Source organism: Beta vulgaris, chromosome 4, assembly GCF_026745355.1.
Source record: "Beta vulgaris subsp. vulgaris cultivar EL10 chromosome 4, EL10.2, whole genome shotgun sequence".
Classification (NCBI taxonomy): Eukaryota; Viridiplantae; Streptophyta; class Magnoliopsida; order Caryophyllales; family Amaranthaceae; genus Beta; species Beta vulgaris.
The window spans coordinates 21,711,802-21,718,439 of NC_079205.1; positions in this window are offsets into that span (position 1 = coordinate 21,711,802).

Consider the following 6,638-nt stretch of genomic DNA (forward strand, 5'->3'; position numbering starts at 1 on the left):
ACTCTAGAGGTGGGCTCTGTGGGCTCGGCCGGTTAGGCCTTTCGAGGCGAAGCCGCCGGCGATGACGCTGATGAATCCTTCGGTGTCCCCGCTATTCGACTGGCCTACTTTTTGCTTGCCTTTCTCTTCGCTAGTATGCTTTAGGTAGCGATTCAGCTTGCCTTGGTCTGCCATACCATCTAAGGAATTTTTTAGCTCTCGACAGTCCTTAGTGGTATGTCCACATTCTTTGTGGTACTCACATCATAGGCTTTTATCCTTCCGAGAAGAGGACGTTCTGATGGGTGCCGGTTTGGGAAGCCAGACTTTATCCTTGATGTACATCTCCCGCCGATTTTTGCTGAACTGAGGATCATTGCCATGGTCGCTGAATCGATCCGATCGACCCCCCGTTGTTTGGTGTTTTGGCTGATCCTTGTGATTTCCATCATCTTTCCTCTTCTTGCTTCCGTCGTCCGAGTGGCGACAAATGTCTGTTGCCTGGATGAACCTTTGAGCCCTCGTCATATAGCCTCTGAGAAGGTTTTAACTTCGTTCTAGGCCAGGGACCATCTAAGCCGACTAGGTTGAATCCCTAACATTAGGGCAGCAAAGGCTACCGCGTCCTGCAGGTCAGTGACCTTTAGCCATTCTTCATTGAACCTCTTGATGTAGTCGGCCAAGGTTTCATTTTTCTCTTGCTTCACCCCCATGAGGTAAAGGCTGGTCTTCCTTTGCCTCTTCCCCGCCACAAACTGATGAATGAACAAGTCTTCCAATATTGAGAAGTCTGTGATGATTCCAGCGGGAAGCTCTTGGAACCAATTGAGGGCGAGACCTTTAAGAGTGGTGAGAAAAAACCGACACCACGTGGCTTCGCAACTGGTCTGAACACTCATTTGGGCTTTGTAGCTAGCCATATGGTCGTCCGGGTCGGTTAGGCCCACGAACGACTCAATCAGTGGGGTTTTGATCTTCCCAGGGGTAGGGATCCCCAGAACTTCTTGGCTGAATGGGACCGGGAATTTGAGCCCGCCGCTAGTCAGCCTAGGTGGTCTGGATTGGGCTGAGTCACCCTGCCCTTCCCGTTTATTGGCCTTTTTATTCAGGAGCTCCGGGGCATCATATCCCTGGCTGCGGCGTTTCTGGTTAAGAAAATGCCTAGCGTCTTCGGGCTTCCGACTTACTCCTCCTCTCGGAGACATGGAAATGTGAGTTTCCTCGCGCGGGCGGGCTGACCCTTGGCGAGCCGATCTCTCCTTGTCTCGACGACTCGGCTCCCTGGTATCGGATCGTTGCTCGCTAGGCGGATCCCGAGGGCTATGCTCTTCTCTTTGCGAAGGCATCAAGGCGCGCTCTTCTGGCTCGAGCTGATTGGGAGGGTTAAGTTGGGTTTGTCCCTATTGGAATGTAGCCATCATATCCATGATACTTTTATGCAAGGTTTCCTGAAGCTGAGCCGTAATGAGGGCGATATCCGCTGTGAACAGCGGTTAAGGGTTGACGTTTTGTATCTGCCGAGAAGGCGAGCGACGCTCCTCTCGAGAGGCCTCCTGACGAGGATATAGGGTTTGGAAAGTGGGGGACCGACGAGCCGGGGAGAGGGCCTGCTCGGATCCCCTGTTGTGTGGAGGCGAATGGCCCCTCTCAGGCCTTTGAGCCTGGGTTGAGGGTTGCCTGCCACATGTGTTTTTGGTAGGTGCCATTGCTGACTGGCAAGTGAAACTGGTTATCGGTGCTCAGTAGTTAACGAGGTGAATTTCGCTGAGTGGTGGCGAAGTAATATCTTGTATTATCCCCACAGACGGCGCCAAGGTGTTTCTGCTAAGAAATTGAGTGCGTTTTTGATGCGCTGATTAGGTACTAGGTCAGAGCTCGTTGTCCTGATTCAATTTGTCCGTACACCGGAATCCTTTGAAAGGTAAGGTTAGATTGCCCCGAAGGTGGTTCCGGGATCGCCTCTCCGACGCTCAAGTTAGTGATCAAGTGAGAGAGATAAAGTCTAGAGATAGATGCTCTAGTTTGTTAGGTAAGAATTCAATACCTTCTCATTGATGAGGGAGCTTGGTATTTATAGTGCTCTGGGATTCCCAGCTGTGAACTAGCTGGAAGGCACTGACAGCTGGGAGGAAACCTAGAGTTGGGCCTCTGGAGGCCAAATAATCTACTGGGCCTTGACCTTCTCTAAATTGGCTTATAGCCTTAAAATAAGCCCACACATTGTTGTTTTAAATTTCTAAATAATTCATAGTTGTTGATCATTAGTCTAGAAGCTCTACTTGTCGCTTCATGAAGTTAATTTACAATCAGCCTTATCTCATGTCTGAAATTAATTGGAATAAAAATATATTTGATATGTATTACATATATATTTAAAACTTTAAATCCGATAGTACATGCCAAAGTTAATTCCTAAAATCAATGCATCAACATGCCTCATTGAACTTATAAAAAAAATATCAAATTGAATATATTACAGTAAACCATTAGTACCTACCTTATTTTAATATATATTTTGTTTAAGGACTAATATATACTCATTTTATATAAATCATTATTTATCATGTAAAATTTATTAGAAAATTATTATACCAATTGATCGTCTAATTATGACACATCGTTTTGAAATAATCCCAACTACCAAATGATAAAGGTAGTTCAAACTTTGAGTAACGTTTTACCAAAACCGTTCTATATAATTTATACTATTAGCTAAGGAACTTTGAGTAATATTTTCTCAAAACCTTCTCATATACCCCCTCCGTTATCTATTAGTTAACCCCTTTCTTTTGAACAGAGTTTTTGGAGAAATAATGTTGTGGGTTATAGAAAATAAGAGAAATTATTATTTTATATTAAAGTTGAATACTGTATGTGTGATGAAAAGTTTGTGGTCCCATTCCAAAAATAGCAAAAAAAGAAAGGGGTAAACTAATAAGGGACACCCTTAAAAGGAATACGAGTATATTAATAAAGGACGAAGGGAGTAACTTACTGGTCTTACATGCACGCAATGCGTGCGATAATGTGTGATGGCATATGAATTAGAAAATAAAATTAATTGGGTAGAAAAATTGTCTTTATATTTCGTTTTCTCAAAAACCTGATGTATAGTTTAAATGTTCTATTTTACCCATTTTTTTCATTTCAACTTTTCTATTTTTTTCTATTATTGCTTTTTTTTTTTTGGTGTCATCCATGTGTTGCCTTATATAATGGAGATAATTAATTATTTAGTTAAGGAGCTCGAGGGTAATGTACTGTTCAATAGTATATTTTTTTACATGTTTATCTATAATAGGAAATGTTTACATAGGAAAAATATAATCGTTTAGACAATTGGTTGTAATTTTCCTTCATTACATTCCGATCTTAACCAGTACAACATAAAATATAAGTAATTATTGCACGCAGCAGCAATTAGTGACGATTAGTTAAACCTTAAAAGAGGACAAAATTAAGTAGCCCCAGGTTTGAAAATTGAAGATACCGGTATATAACAAAAAAACGTGTTAAAGTACAATAGTTCTCTAAAGGATATCTTATCATGAATCATGATGTAACGTGTCCATTTTATGTGCATGAAGCTATCTTACGTAAATGCATAAACTCAAAATTAGTGCGGTCGGCTAATGGCCAATTAGCTAAGATAAGGAAAGGTCTTACAACCGTTATTGCAAGAAAGAGTGCAGAGTACTCGGTTTCTAACGGCCCCAACGTTGTCGTACATACGTGTCACATTTACTTTGGTTATATACCCTTTATTTGCATGACATTCATCTGATAATTGACAGAGTTTGATATGTGGCATCCAATGGATGGATTGGCAGTTTGTAGCCGTTGAGCCGTTGTGGAGACATGGAAAGCATCTATTGTCCTACTTTCTTTATCCCTAACTTTTTAGTGAGATGTCTTTTTATAAACGTTGACAGTTGCTTTATGACTCTGGATTAGGCTATGTTCACAGCAATACTTAGTTTCCAAGTTGGTGCATGGACCAAGAAAGTAGCGTCACGTTTTCTTGCTTACAGTTACTAATTAAACTGCTATTACTAATCTACATTTGTCCAACATATTGCCAGCAATCTTGTCAAATATGATTCGCAAACTTTTACCAATATACTTTCTCGTGTTTGTTTTGGACAAACAGTTTTAAGAAATATATGTATGTGAATTATAAAAGGAAAATAAAGGTATTAATTTATTGATATATTATATTGAAATTAACGTTGTGGATCAAGAAACATAGAATAAAAAAGGTAAATATAATAATTAAAATCTGGTTGGATTATTCCAAAAACAAAAAAAAAAGGAGGTAAACTAATGGATGACAACCAAAAAAGTAAAGTAGGTAAACGAAAAAAGACCAGAAAGAGTACATCTCTATTCTATATGGGAAGAGGGGTAGGACACCAAAATATTAAAAATCCCATTTTACCCTCATTATATTTCTATTTTAACTAACTTTAATCAAAAAAATAAAAAAAGAAACTCAATTTAAAAAATAAAAAAAGACATTACAAAAAAAAACCATCAACAATTCAAATAACCATAATTTATTTGATATAATTAATAATTAATTTAATTTTCTACATCCCCTAAAAAAAATAATTTTCTACGTATTTTCGCACGCATCGTGTGCATATAAAAACTAGTTATGTTTGTGTGTGTTTGTGTGTGTGTGTGTGTGTGTGTGTGTGTGTTGTGTGTGTGTGTGTGTGTGTGTGTTGTGTGTGTGTGTGTGTGTGTGTGTGTGAGTGTTTATGTGTATATGTAGTGTATATATATGTATATGATATATATATGTATATGTATGTATATATATATATGTATATGTATATGTATATATATATATATATGTATATATGTATGTATGTATGTATGTATGTATGTATGTATATATGTATGTATGTATATGTATGCATATACATACATACATATACATACATACATACATACATACATACATATACATACATACATATACATACATACATACATACATACATACATACATACATACATACATACATACATACATACATATACATACATACATACATATATATATATATATATATATATATATATATATATAGAGAGAGAGAGAGAGAGAGAGAGAGAGAGAGAGAGAGAGAGAGAGAGAGAGAGAGAGAGAGAGAGAGAGTTAAGCATAAATACAGGACTTCACATTTGGTATTTTTCACCTTTAAGGACCTCCCACTTTTTTTTCACCTCTAAGGACCCAACATTTACTTTTAGGCCATAATTAAATAAAACTAACCCAAGTGTTGTAAAGCCATGGTTAAATGACATAAAGTAATAATTACGTGTCTTGGGAAGTGCACATGATGTTCTGAACTGTCGTCATTTCACGTAAAAAAATTGGTGCCCTTTTATTTCTTCTCCCCTACTCCAAAACAAAATCCACCATACTTGAAGGAAAAAGCAAGGCAATTTGGAAGCGATTTTAATGAATTAAGCAAGGTACATTCATAATTCTCTTATTGGTTTTCTTTTTTTTCGATTTGATGAGAATATTTTTGTGGGTCATGATAGGGTTTAGGGTTTTGTGATGATCATTTGATTTTTTGCGTGGAATTGTTATGAGTTGTTAGTAAACGATTTTATGAGAAAATTTGTCTGGGTAATATCGTGTACATTTGCTGTGAATTGATAAACTGAATCTCAACAAGTTAAATCAAATAAGAGTAAAACAAGGGGTAAAACAGGGGGTAGTGTAGTGGTGGTTTGAACTTGGTTTTATGCCGACTTTTGGTGTTTTTTCGAAGGAAAAATATGGCTTCCCTTGTTGAACTTCACCCAGTCCTCTCCATGCATGAGATTTTGCGATTCCATGTTTTCCCTCGACTTAGAGACCCAAGGGACATAGAGTGTGTGAAAATGTATGCAGGGAGTGGAGGAGGATTTCCCGATATGGTGTAGAAGATACCCACCAACTGTTAGGAATGGACGACATTATGTGCTTGCATGTTTTTCCTAAACTTCAGGGTTGGAGTTCAACTTAGGTGAAGAATATTTGCAAGGAATGGAGAAGGATGTGGGTGGTAAAGGAGTCGTTTGGGTGAGGCACAACCTGGACAGTACCTCCACCAAGAAGTGGGCTATGAAGTCCATTATTGAAGGTGATGGGGTTGATTTTTGGGCTCACATTACTGGTGAATGGTGGGCATACTGTGATGGGTTCTCACTGTTGTTTGGTGAGGAATAAAAATGATGAAGATTAGGGTTAGTTAAGGCTAGGGGTTTGGTAGTTTTTTTTTTTTTTTGGATAACATTGTAACTAAAGAGCCCTATTGATCTAAAGAACTCATTTTTTGATGATCATGAATGTTTAAAACATGATTATTTGTCACTGAATAATGACACTGTGAAGTTGAAAGTTGTAATGCAATGTCATATCAGTGATAAATCTTTTATAACTAATATATAAGCCAGGAGAGGAGGTGTGGCCTGGTATCCTCTTTTGAACTTTGAAGTGAATAAAATACCCTTTAATAATTTAAAATAATATTTTTCCTTTTATAAAATATTGAAAAATGAGAATCAATAAAACTTTCCATATGAATGGAATATGCTATGCCATTAATAACTTGACAAACTAGATTGACACAATCAATTCACGAAATCAATTAGAA